The sequence below is a fragment of the Sphaeramia orbicularis genome, chromosome 16, assembly GCF_902148855.1.
Source record: "Sphaeramia orbicularis chromosome 16, fSphaOr1.1, whole genome shotgun sequence".
NCBI classification, from domain to species: Eukaryota; Metazoa; Chordata; class Actinopteri; order Kurtiformes; family Apogonidae; genus Sphaeramia; species Sphaeramia orbicularis.
In genome coordinates, this window is record NC_043972.1 from 18,789,547 (window position 1) to 18,803,692 (window position 14,146).

The following is a 14,146-nucleotide window of genomic DNA, read 5'->3' on the forward strand; positions in this document are numbered from 1 at the left end:
ATATCTGCCTCTTCAAACAATCGGTTGGACCAGTCTCATTCTCTCTGGACCCCTGTGATTAGCTCTATCACATCGCTCTGAGTGTTAGGAGGCCGGTGGGAGGTGCTGCGGGGCTACGGGTCACTAGTGGTTTCTCGGGATGGGGGTCTGGACTGCCCTGCTCTCGGGGAGGCTCGGTGTTTGTCCCTGTTGGGGTGGGGGTGGACCCGCTGCCGGGGTTGCCCTGTGGCAGTGGGGCAGGGGGCTCCGGGTTGGGCCTGGGTCAGTGGCCGGTGGCTCCTGGGTTGGGTGGCTGGGCTGGTTGGGGCTGGGCGGGGCTGGGCGGGGCTGGGCGGGGTGGGGTTCCTGGGGCCTGGGAACTGCCCCTCCTGGGAGGGGGAGCCCAGCATGCCTGGGTGCGTGCCCTGGTGTCTGGCTAGTGCCTGGGAGTCCTGGGGTGGGGGAGTGTGCATGTGTGTGTGTTAGAGTGTGTGAACGGGTGCTCATGTGTGCGTAAGAGTATGAATGAGGGACTGTGTGTGTGCATGTCTGTGTGTGCTGGTGTGTGTGTGTGTGTGGGGGGGTGGGGGGGGCGCTGATGGAGCAGGTGTGTGGGTGTACATGTATGTTTGGTGAATAAGGGAGGGCTGTGGTGTGGTGGTGTGGCTGCTGCCTCTACGGGGGGTGGGGGGTGTCACTGGGGGTTTTCTCAGGGTGCGGTGGCGGGGTGCGGCTGTGGTGGCAATTGGTGCTTTGGGTGGGGGTGCTGGTTGCTGGGTCTCTTGCGGCGGAGTGGCACTGCACCGGTGATCGTTGCACCCCTAGTGCATGCAAGACTGGGGAGGTGTGGAGTGTGGTGGGTCCCCGCGCCTGTTTGAGGGGCTTTGGGGCGGCTGGTCCCGGGTCCGTGCCCCCTCGACCACATAGGATGATCGAGTGTGTGAGTGGCCTCTGGGGGGGCGGCGGCCTTCTGGCTGTGGTCACTGGGTGCCTGGGTCTCTGGACCGCCCTGCTCCTTGGCGGCCCCCACCTGGGGATGGGTACTGGGGAACGGGGGTGCCTAATGTCGACTGGCTCGTCTTCTGGGAGGAAACTTCCTCCCAGTCATACTATCCCCACCCCCCTCACGCAAAGCACATGGGGTCTTGGGGAGGATGCACATCCCTAGGGGGTACGGCTGGGGAGGTCACTAAAACGGCCCCCCTCTGTGGTATCCGGGGGCGGCTAACTCCTCAATTTTAGTTACACCCACCCACAACACAACACACAGAAACACTAACACCACACATTCACTTTTGGGGGGCGGGTTGCGTGGCACCTGGTGGGCGATGCGATTCGAGTGGGTGAGGCTGCCCGTGTGGCATCGCCCTCAGCAGTGCACAGTTATGCTCCTCAATTTTAACTGCTGGCATACACACCTCACACTTCACAACACTGATAGGTGGGGAGACAAAGATGGACTTAAATGGCTTAAAAGGCTTTTTAAAAATATCTTTTCAAGTTCTAGTCCCTGAGTAACAATGAAGATTAGAATCAACCGCCAAACAGAAGTCTCTCAGCCTCCCTTTCAAGTGTGTGAAAGAAGAAAGGCCCAGGTAAAGTAAGGTAAGTACAAGTTTCTGATCGTTTGTACAGACTGCCAGACTTCCTTGCGGCATCTTTTCACACATGAGAGGAAATCCACATGAATAAAGAAACTTTGGCAAAGATACAAAAAAGGCACTATTACCAAACTTTTCATGTCAGCCATCTGTTTCTCTGGTTTCATTCAAGGAACAGGATGCGATGTGAGAAAGACACAAGAATCAAGGAAGAAAATCTCTGTGTGGTGTAAGGCTGAAATCCCATAGTCTCAGATTTGTGAACATTGTTAGGTGTGAATGTTAGGAAAATTGGTCCAGAATCTAAATTTGTTTCCAAAATTTAGAGTCTGGACCGATTTCTTAAAAAGAGAAAAACAAAAATTTGTTATTTTATATCCAACATCCTTATTATGTAATAATAATAATAATAATAATAATAATAATAATAATAATAATAATAATAATAATAATAATGATAATAATAATAAAACATATATTAGTAATTTTCATAGAGCAAAAAGGCAAATTTGACCTGTAATGATGTAGAATGCATACAAATTCGGTTTAACATCCAACACAAGGGGATTAAAGATGACAATGTAAGAATTAACTACAACCAAAAGCACATTCCACCACTAACACTGTTTTTCTAAAGCCGCAATAGGTTGTGAAAGGATCCGATGACAAATACAGCAAGACATCAATCAAGTCTTTGTGACTGTGAGTCAACTGTGGTTTGAGCCAAATGCTGTCTGATGATGATGATGATGATGATGATGATGATGATGATGATGATGATGATGATGAAGTACAAGTACATTAAGGAATGAGGAAATTCAAACAAAAGACTCTTTGCAGCCCCTGGTCAACAGTCTAGACACACAATCATCTGTGGATTCCATGAATACCCACTGGCAATTTCAAAACAAAAGGATGCACAGCCACATGCCAAGTTCCATACTTCAATTTTATAAAATAAACAAAAGTCAAAACCAGAATGACATCGCTGTTTAGACATGAGACAACATAGATATCTATACAAATATGACTGTCATAAACTGGAAGTCAATGGAACTGACATCCTCAGTACTACTGAAAGAAATGTCTGTTTTTTCTAGATTCTTATTTAAAATCTGAAGGTAACACTGGATAGATAGATAGATAGATAGATAGATAGATAGATAGATAGATAGATAGATAGATAGATAGATAGATAGATAGATAGATAGATAGATAGATAGATAGATAGATAGATAGATAGATAGATAGATAGATAGATAGATAGATAGATAGATAGATAGATAGATAGATAGATAGATAGATGGATGGATGGATGGATGAAAAACACAAAAATACTGATGCAGGGTCATGTTCAAGTCTATTTCAGGTCTGACCTTTGACCCCTGCCCTTTTATCAGACTTTTTGCCGTACCATTAGAAGTTCTCCCTCTTCAAAGGCCACAATTAAATAGTATCGCCTACTCCTCCCTTTTAGTGCGGTGAATCATTCTTTTAAATTGGAAGAATGACAAACCCCCTTCCTTTGGCAGATGGATATTGATGGCCAGAATACAAAACCTCCAATCTCAAAAAATCACTTTTTTCAGGAAACAAAAAAAACCCTTTAGTTTAATTATAGCATGGTCTTTGTTAAAGATATCCATGTCATAAGAAAGGGCGGGATTATCTTGCAGATAGACTGAAAATGTGGAGTCATCCTTGTTGTCACCATTTAATGTGAAAATTCAAAATCTAAAAATTTGCAGATAGGAGGTTTTGTTTTTTGGCCAACAATATGTGATGTCATGTTTTTCCCTAAAACTGAAAAGATTAGATACACATTGAATGGATCAATGTGTGTCTTATGTAGAACAGTTGACAATGCACCTTGACTCTGGATAATGGTGTGCTGTGTACAAAGTGATTGGGTATAGTGGAACCCTTTAATTTAAATGTTTTTAATTTTTATTTATTTATTTATTTTTGTGGAGTCTTATACCTCTGCTATATGTCTCAGTGTTTGTCTTACTTTTTTGTATGTTTGAAAGACTTAAAAAAAATACACTGATAAAAAAAAAATCCAAAAAAAAGTACTGATGCAGGATTTCCTCTGAGTCATGGCTCATGGTGACAGGTGACCTACAGTAAAAAAAAAAAAAAAAAAAAAAAACATTGAGAAAAACATACACAATATACATCACAGTCTGAAGTCAGACACTGATGATGGGACAATCTGAGTCACTGGCAACGTCTTCTGACCCACTGACCTTTTCTAGCTTTTGTCTTGATGTGAATATTTGGTCTGAACTGGACTTAAAGTTGCAAATTTAAGGTTCATGTTTCGATCTTGAAAACTCTGAAAATATATTCAAACCAAAAACAACTCAATTTCAGTGTAATTCTGGTTAAATAGTTTTGAAAAGACATTTTATTTTTTATATTTGGGCCTTTTTTCAGTTGCAGATTGAAGAGAATATTCCAAATTATACTATCCCACATTTGCTGAAGGCAGCATGGCTGATCCAGGATCTCATCCCGCTAGACGTTACAGTGTCATGATGCCAGGTTCCCCTACACTACATCCAAGTCAAAAGTTGGAAACTGTAGAAACTGAAAAAAAAAAAAGGTTGAAACTGAAAAAAAAAAGTGTTTCATACATCTGCATTACATGAGCCTGGCCTAAAGGCAATAAGTCCCAGTCATTACATCATTACAGGTGCGTTTGTGGCCACTCCCCTCCCTGAGGCTGTGAATACAAGCCAGATTCAGGTTTGCAATGTAATCAGCAGCACTTGATCTGGTTATGTGATGTTTCGAGCTGAGGTCTGAACCGCACTGTAAATGTGTTTCACTGCAGATTCCAAAACACATTCCCTTAAAGGTCATTAATATTAATATCAATATCATATTCGGCTTAATTACCAACTCCAGATTACTTCAACACCACCTTCCATATTTATTACTGCATGGTGTGAATGAATGCAGCAACATTTTTTCCGTGACCTTTTATCTTTCAAAGCAAAGCATTCTAATCATAGGCTGAGGGAACAAAAGCAGTCTGAGGTGTTTATGGGTGAACCGAGTCTGTAAAATAGGTAAACTTTGCCAAGAACTGTGTAACAAACTCACTTTACAGTCTTGTTAGGGTCATGGATGGACAGCCCACTACTTTCTAATTCATAACTTTTGAACCAAAATATATGGATGAGTAACTAAATGCACATGCTTCAAAATTGCTTATAAATTTGGGAGTGTTGTTTTCAGTAAGCATGGAAAGGTTTGAAGGGGTAGGATTAGATAAGTTTATACTTCTTCCTACTCCTTTTCGCTCATGTCAGCTTTAAGGCTTAAGACGTTGCAGTATTAAGTTACCGTTTTGTTTTGTTTTGTTCTCATTCTCTTGATTATCTATTTTTTTTTTTTTGCATTTCTGTTTTTAAATTGTCATTTACTTGATCGAAATAAAGATATCAATCAATCGATCAATCGATCGATCAATCAATCAATCAATCAATCAAATCAGACAAGTTTAAGACATATTATACATTCTTGGAAAAGTGTAAATGCCATCTTAAACATACTCAAAGGGCAAAATTTAGTTTCAAATATTTTTAAATGAAAAATATCAGAAACTACTGCATCATGTCTATTTTTTGTAAGAATTACAAAGTTCTCAAAAGTGAAGTTCCTCTGACATTTTCATCCTAAAATGTAATCAGTGTATACCTTAAACCCTCTATTTTACAACCTAATAATTGGTTAGAGGAAAAAAAAAATTCAATCATACCTAAATAGCAAGAGTTTTGACAAATGGCAGCATCATGGATGGACAACAAAAGTAAATATCAAATTAAACATTCTTTATTTCAATTATCAATATCATATCCTTTTTTTTTTTTTTAATAATATTTACAACATACAAATAATATTAACGTTTATATTCAAATGTATTTTGCATAGATATATGCATTTATTAATTTTAGACACTGTGTGTTTAGAATATGACATAAATTATATAACTGTCAAATATCAATGTATTTAGAATAAATTTAGTTTATTTATGAGAGTTTATAAAATGAACCCAGAATGACGACAGAAAACTTTGTCACTTTCCAAACATTCACACTCATAAAACTCCTCAAATTTTTTTTCATAAATTTTTTCTCATTTCAAAATACATTTTCCTGAAAATATAAGTAATTACCTACCCAAAAATATAAGTTTAGTGTAGATTATTGTAATTTAAATTTTTTTTTGACCAGATGTTAGCATTCCCTTCACTTCGCCCTGGTGTGAAGTAGTGCACACCACAGTGGAGCTGTCTGTCAAGAAGAAAATGTTTTACAGACATCCATTCCAGGAAAAAAACAAAAAATTGCCATTGTGTATTGACATTAGCCTGTAGTGTGCTCTATATTTAAAACATCTAAGCCTTCAGTGGTGTTCTATCTAACTCAGTCCTACTTTTAATATCAATACTATGCCATCATTTGTGTTTTGACAGCTGCAAAAACCCAGGTGTCAGTGCTTTCTCACTGACATTTACAGCTGTTTCTTCTGCCAACAGCTTGTATTTACTTATGGGCCATCGTGCACCAGATCATGCAGGTGAAAATAAACAATCAAACAATCACATTCATAATGGAGCTCATGCACTACAGTGAAGACAAAGAATCTATTATATGAAAATGACTACGGTCAGCCAAATACAGATAAGGGTAAATAGCCTCAGGTGTCAGACGTCATCAAGTTTCATCACGCATGAAAATCCCCGGCTCTGAACCTGCCAGTCGGGTTATGAGAAGAAGAGATGGCAGCACAATGATAACTTAAATATTTAAATCCTTTTTTCTCTGTCAATATCCTTGTTTTAGAGGGTGTGTTTATGAGAAATGGAGTCAGTGCAAGATTACAGGAATGATTAGACTGACCAAAAACTTCCTTATTCTCAGTATATGGGTGTAACATGCAGAATTTAAACCTCAAAACTCAAAACTCACTTTCCTCCCAAAGCTGTGAGAACATAAAATCACATTTTTACAGCAGGGTTTGCCACGGTTTCATTTGACATGTGTAGTAATGTTTATATTTGTTCAGAATTGACTAAGTTGTAAAGTATTGAACACATTTTGCCCATTTGTGTTCAGAACTAGAGCTGGAAACAGTTAGATTTTATATAAGTTTTACCAACAGTTTAAGAAAGAGTTCAGTTATGAAATGGTTTTACAGAATGTTTTAGCACAGAAAAAAAGTTATAAAGTGCATAAGAAGTAGCATAAGAAATCAAAATAAAGTGCACAATAAATGTATTTAAAGCAGATATGATGCCTGCAAATGTCGTGCACATTGTATAATTTACTCAATCGAAGCAACAATAAAAATTTTGCATTAAATAACATTGTCAAGTTGTGTGGGATTATGGGAACTGTTGCTGATGAAAATTAATCTGGCGTGACTCAGGCAGCAGTCATGTTCACAGATGGGGTTAGGGTTATCAAGTTCACATTACATTTAGTGATATATTTATAGGTGGGAGGTAAGTAAGTGCAAGTATTTTGTTACAGTACCTGAGCGGTACTGTAATAGTAGTACTTCTACCACTTACATTTTCAAAAGAGGCTTGTTTTTAGTACATTTGATGGGGGTTATTGATTATTTTGTCTTTGGGGCAAAATCACATGTACAGGGCAGTACATGTCACGCAAGATACACTCACAGTCAATGAAAATTTTGAATATTTTTCGACATAATTTTTATTTTGAAGCCCTAAACTGGAATTTTTTCATATGAATCATTTGTTTAGGATGTTGGCATACAGAAACAAAAATCTAAAGTTTCAAGAATAATTTTAAAACAAAAAACTTAACAAAAGAAAATGGCACCTGCCAAACACAAAGTCACAACAGTCAATACGGGGTATGGCCTCCGTTTGCTTCGATGCAAGTGGCGATCTCTTGCCCTGGACGCAGTCTATCGTTAACAGAGCCTGTGGTGTTGTGGCGTTCAACGAGCTTTCTGATTGTGGGTTGGGAACAGCCCATACGCCTGGCTACACTATATTGCCAGAAGTATTTGCTCACCTGCCTTGACTCGCATATGAATTTCAGTGCCATCCCATTCCTAGTCTATGGGGTTCAGTATGACGTGGGTCCACCCTTTGCAGCTCTAACAGCTTCAACTTCTTCTGGGAAGGCTGTCCACAAGGTTTAGGAGTGTGTTCATGGGAATTTTGGACCATTCTTCCAGAAGCACATTTGTGAGGTCACACACTGATGTTGGACAGAAGGCCTGGCTCTCAGTCTCCGCTCTAATTCATCCCAAAGGTGTTCTATGGGGTTGAGGTCAGGACTCTGTGCAGGCCAGTCCAGTTCATCCACACCAGACTCTCATCCATGTGTTTATGGACCTTGCTTTGTGCACTGGTGCACAGTCATGTTGGAAGAGGAAGGGGCCAGCTCCAAACTGTTCCCACAAAGTTGGGAGCATGGAATTGTCCAAAATGTCTTGGTATGCTGAAGCATTCCCAGTTCCTTTCACTGGAACTAAGGGGCCAAGCCCAGCTCCTGAAAAACAACCCCACACCATAACCCCCCCTCCACTAAACTTTACACTTGGCACAATGCGGTCCGACAAGTATCGTTCTCCTGGCGACCGCCAAACCCAGACCCGTCCATCAGATTACCAGATGGAGAAGCGCGATTCGTCACTCCAGAGAAGACGCCTCCACAGCTATAGAGTCCAGTGGCGGCGTGCTTTACACCACTGCATCCGGCGCTTTGCATTGCACTTGGTGACGTATGGCTTGGATGCAGCTGCTTGGCCACGGAAACTCATTCCATGAAGCTCTCTGCGCACTGTTCTGGAGCTAATCTGAAGGCCACATGAAGTTTGGAGGTCTGTAGCGACTGACTCTGCAGAAAGTTGGCGACCTCTTCGCACTATGCGCCTCAGCATCCGCTGACCCCGATCCATCAGTTTACGTGGCCTACCACTTCGTAGCTGAGTTGCTGTCGTTCCTAAACACTTCCACTTTCTTATAATACAGCTGACAGTTGACTATGGAATATTTAGGAGCCAGGAAATTTTACGACTGGATTTGTTGCACAGGTGGCATCCTATCACAGTTCCATGCTGGAATTCACTGAGCTCCTGAGAGTGACCCATTCTTTCACAAATGTTTGTAAAAGCAGTCTGCATGCCTAGGTGCTTGATTTTATACACCTGTGGCCATGGAAGTGATTGGAACACCTAATTCTGATTATTTGGATGGGTGGGCCAATACTTTTGGCAATATAGTGTATATCACTGTAGCTCAAACCGGCCTCCACCATACCCAGTGCCCGGAGATGCTGTTCATGTGATAGACGTGGCATGATGCCGTTCACTGGACTAACAGTGGTGGCCTTTTTTGGGTCTTTATATAGGCCTTCAAAACCAATCCTCAAATTGTGCAGATACCCACTGAGTATTGCTCAATGTGTATTTGGTCCACTTTTGCAAAGAGACCAACCCATGTGCAATGAACCGTGACAACATGACAACTCATCATTATCTCAACTACCCGAACACTAAGTCATCAATAAATCCACAATGAATAATTACAACCCCCCTACAAGTAGAAATAGGCATACATTTCTGCCTCAAAGTTTCTATTGACTGTCAGTATAGATGTAATGACATAGAAGTGGCTGTTTAATTACAACTAAATGCTGTACTTATCACTATTACTTGAATAAAATGTTTAACCAGTACTCCTACTTTTAACAATGTTTTTACACATGTATCTGTGCTTCTATATGAGTAGTAGTCACTAAAACTAGTCGATTTTGGATGCTTTAATGCAGAAACATTACTTATTGTACCTTTAAGAGTCCTTCTAATTTAGCCAATATCATCATTTGCATGGAGGTATTACACAAAAATAAAAAAAATAAATAAATAAAAAAAACATTCCTTTAAAGAGGTTAAACATTTCCTTTGAATGTTTTTTGTTGTAACTCGATTATCACTTGTTTTTCTACATCCTTCCAATAAACTGTTTGGTACCAGTTATACCATAAAACACATTTTTATGAAGATTATAACATCTGTATCAATCAGTCAATCAAACTTTATTTGTATAGCACTTTTCATACATGGTACATGTAGCACAAAGTGCTTCACATCAAACCCTCCACTGTCCCACAGCTGCAACTAAAAATAAAAGGAACAAAGTAAAGTAATGCTTACAGTAAAAGTTTAATTAAAAGCTAAACTAAAAAGATAGGTTTTGAGTCTACTTTTTAAAAAATGAACACTCGCAGCAGACCTCAGGTCCTCATGTAGGCTGTTCCATTGTTTGGGGCCATAAAAGCTGAATGAGAACTCACCATGAGTTTTGGAGTGGACTCTAGGAACAGTTAAGAGATTAGTACCTGTGATAGAAAAATTCTGTGATACACACTGAGACAAAAGACAGTCACTGGATTCTGGAATCAGAAGATTTTACTTGCAAGGAGTCAAGTACATACAGCGAGATGCAACAGTTGACTAACACCAGGAAGTTTAAGATCTTATAAAAGAACATGAATATTACAACCATTGGTCCAAGTGTACAAACATAATGACGTTGATCCAGTTCACCATTGGCTTAGGTATTCAAAACACGGTGATGCATGGGTTCAGTGACCGTGTTTGTACTCTTCTCCCACCTACACCACGGCCTGATCTCCTCAAGGGCAGCAGGCTGTCATCATAACCCATCCATGACTCGTGCTCTGGACACCTGGTGTTTAGAGAATATAGTCTAATAGCCTAATATTATATTTTTCTAACAACCTGAGGACCTGAGGGTCTGAGAGGGCTCATATGTTACAAGCAAATCAGATAAATAAATAGGGCTTAGACCATTAAGAGTTTTAAAAACCAATAAAAGCACTTTAAAATCAATCCTGAAGCTCACAGGAAGTCAGTGCAGTGACCTGAGCATTGGCGTAATATGCTCTCTCTTTCTGGTCCTTCTCAGCAGTCGGGCTGCTGAGTTTGAGTAGTTTTCTGTAGTTACTAATGGGATTACTAATGACACTTAAAGGTTATTGAATTACACAATGAGTCATAAGAACAACACCTTGACTGACACTTTGCAAGAAATCTTTATCCTCCTACAAACAACATGTTATGTAGTCTACTGAGTGTTTTTTTTTTCTTTCGAGAGCAGCTGAGAGTCATTCTGAGTGAAAATATAAACAAAGCAATATAGCACAAGTTTATATTTATGGTATGAATTTTGTAAATAGCCAAGAGCTAATTTTCCTCTGCAGTCCCTGAATGGTATTCAGGTTCTAGTGACAACATTTATAGAAAATGAAAACCTCACATGTTCAGATACATCACAATAAAATACTATTACTACACTACATTACTATACTACTACAAATAGCCATAACATACTGTAGAACAGGCGTGTCAAACTCATTTTAGTTCAGGGGCCACATTCAGCCCAATATGATCTCAAGTGGACCGGACAAGTAAAAAAATAACAGTGAAAAAAGTAAAATTAAATTATGATAATGTTAACATCTCCAAAAATATTATGCCTCAGATTATCAGTTTATCATTTACCCATGTGCATTACAACTTACATTAAAATTACAAATGCACAAAACATTTATTAACAGGCAGACTATTAGTAAAATTGCATTTACTTATCTTAAGACATTTCAGGTTTTTCACATTTTTTGTAAAACAACAGTTTTTAATATCAACATTTTCATGTAATTTTACTTTTTTACACTAAAACAAAGATAAAATTTGCTGTTTTCATTATTTATAAGTTTAACATGATAGTATTTTACTGGTCTGACCCACTTGAGATCTAATTGGTCTGTATGTGGAATCTGAATTAAAATGATTTTGACATCCTCGCTTGTTAATATCTTCAGTGTAATTTTTGTATTTGACAAATCCATCCCTACGGGCCAGATTGGATCCTTTGGTGGGCCAGATTTGGCCCCCGGGCTGCATGTTTGACACCTGTGCTGTAGAACAACAATTTCTATCCCAGCACCAGCAACATGAATGAATACCAGCCTCAAAGGGGAAACACACCATTAACAATCCATAAAGTCAAACAGTTCTTCAGTAAAACACATGAAACCTTTGTGCAAAACCCTATCTCCCTTCATTTCCAACTCCATCTGTTTCTAGAGGATGGTTACAGGAAGCTCTGTGGAGGCTGACTATCATGAATAGTGAAAGCTGCTGCTGAGTCACAAAGTTGTTTCGCTCGGTTTCAAGTTTCACAATTGGAGACAATTTTGACACCTAAGTTCTGAACGTTCTCTGCAGTGTCTTAAGTCTACGGATGGAACCAAACCAGGCGTGATCTCACTGCATTGATACATCCTGCTCTAGTTACCAATGAACCGTTGAATCCAGTCAGACAGGATGCTTTGTGAGTGAGTAGATTTAAGAATGAGACATTGACGGTAAATGGGACTCTCCTCTGTGGTTACAACTACAGTGGATCAGTGAGAAACTATTTTCAGACATACCCAAAAGCCACCTGAGAAATATCACATTCTCTTCAAACTGATGTTATTTAACCCAAACATACTTTTAACATTCTTCTACATAGACATCAGACAGTTTTCAGCTCATTCAGATTTTCAATGATGTAACTAAACTCAGTTTTAATGTAGATACTGGAGTGTTTTGAGACCAGTCAGCTGAGTTTCCAGTCTTTTGACACTATTTCTCAACAATGTAATCACCTTTGACACAAACCCGGCTTTTCATTGAATCAGTGTAGTAATGTTTTTTTCACAACTGAAGAAGTTTTGCTTGGTCATGTTTATTGTTTTTTGTTTACTTGGGATTACCATTAGCTTCCTCCATAGTGGTTGCTAGTCATCCTGGGGTCCCAGTTAAAAAGACATCAAAAATGGATATGTCTTTCACAATAAATACAGTGACAATGCAGTAGGTTTACATATCTGATATTTTCAAACATTGAAATTGGTTTATCAGTCAGAATTATTTTTCTTAAAAATACTAATAGGTTATACTGTAATTTGTTTTTGAGCATAGGTCAAGACAACGTATAATGCATTTCCTTAACACTTGTATAGTAAGAACATTTCAGCACTAAGCCTTGTTTTGGACAACCTGAAGCTTTACTATATCAGTTTTATAGGCAGCGGACTATATGGTGGAACAATATTTGAGATGTGATAACAAAATGGACTGAACTACTTGTATTATAATCACTGGAGCAAGGTTATTATTATCAACGAAAACTAACAAAATGACGAAAACTAGAATTGTAAAAGCATTTTCGTTAACTGAAATAAATAAAAACTATAATTAAAAGAAAAAAACAACAACTAACTGAAACTGTATTGTATGTTTACAAAACTAACTAAAACGGATAAAAATTATGGATAAAATTCCCTTCGTTTATGTCTTTGTCAACGTCGGATTCATACGAAATCATTTATTTCACTTGAGCAATTTTAGCTAGTGGCACCATATGACACTTGACGGTCCGTCACTTGTGGTCACTTGTGGTTTCCAGTCGTCTTCTGTCCCCACTCTACCTGGAAACATGGAGACTAAAGTTGGGAGAAAGCAGCAGAGTCCTGCCTGGGATTTATTTGAATACGACGGAGAAGAAGAGAACAGATACGACAAAATGAAAATTAATACTAAAACTAAGCATTTAGAAGAAAGTGAAAACTAACAAAAACTATCAAATCTGCTCTAAAAATGAATTAAAACTAACTGAATTAGAGAAAAAAAAGGCAAAACTAAATAAAATTAAACTATAATGAAAAATCCAAAACTATTAGAACCTTGCGCTGGAGTAACAAAGCAGGAAATTTATTATTCTTGTTTGATCCAGTTTTCTGACTGTGACTGTGTCCGGGGAGATTGAAGTGTAGTAATGCATGTGGTCACATGATCAGGTCAGTCAAGATACGCCCTCTCAGATATTATATCCTGCATTTTATTTGAACTTAATATTTATTAGGAAAAGTGTGTGGTGTTCTACTTATAATGAAATATATATTGAATCATTAAAAATGTTTTTATTAATATTGTTTATTTTTATCAACTACTAGAAATTTCAGGTGACCTCATTTGAATTCCAGGCGACCCCAAGGTTGAAAAACATTGGTTTAGATCAGGGGTGTCAAACTCATTTTGGTTCAGGGGCCATATTTAGCCCAATTTGATCTCAAGCGGGCCAGACCAGTAAAACAATGACTTAATAACCTATAAATAATGACAAATCCAAGTTTTTCATTTTGTTTTAGTAGAAAAAAACCTAATTAAATTATGAAAATATTTACATTTTACAAAAAAGATGTGAATAACCAGAAAAAACTGAAATTTCATTTGAAAAATGAGTGCAATTTTAACAATGTTTTGTCTCGACTTATAATTTATACATGTGCATTACACACAATGTTACATAAACATTTGGTAACAGGCATAATATTGTTAAAATTTTGGAGTTTGGAACTAAAATTTGAACAACTTCTACAATTTTACATCTGTTATTATTAACACAATTACAGATCACAGTGGATCCATAAATGCAC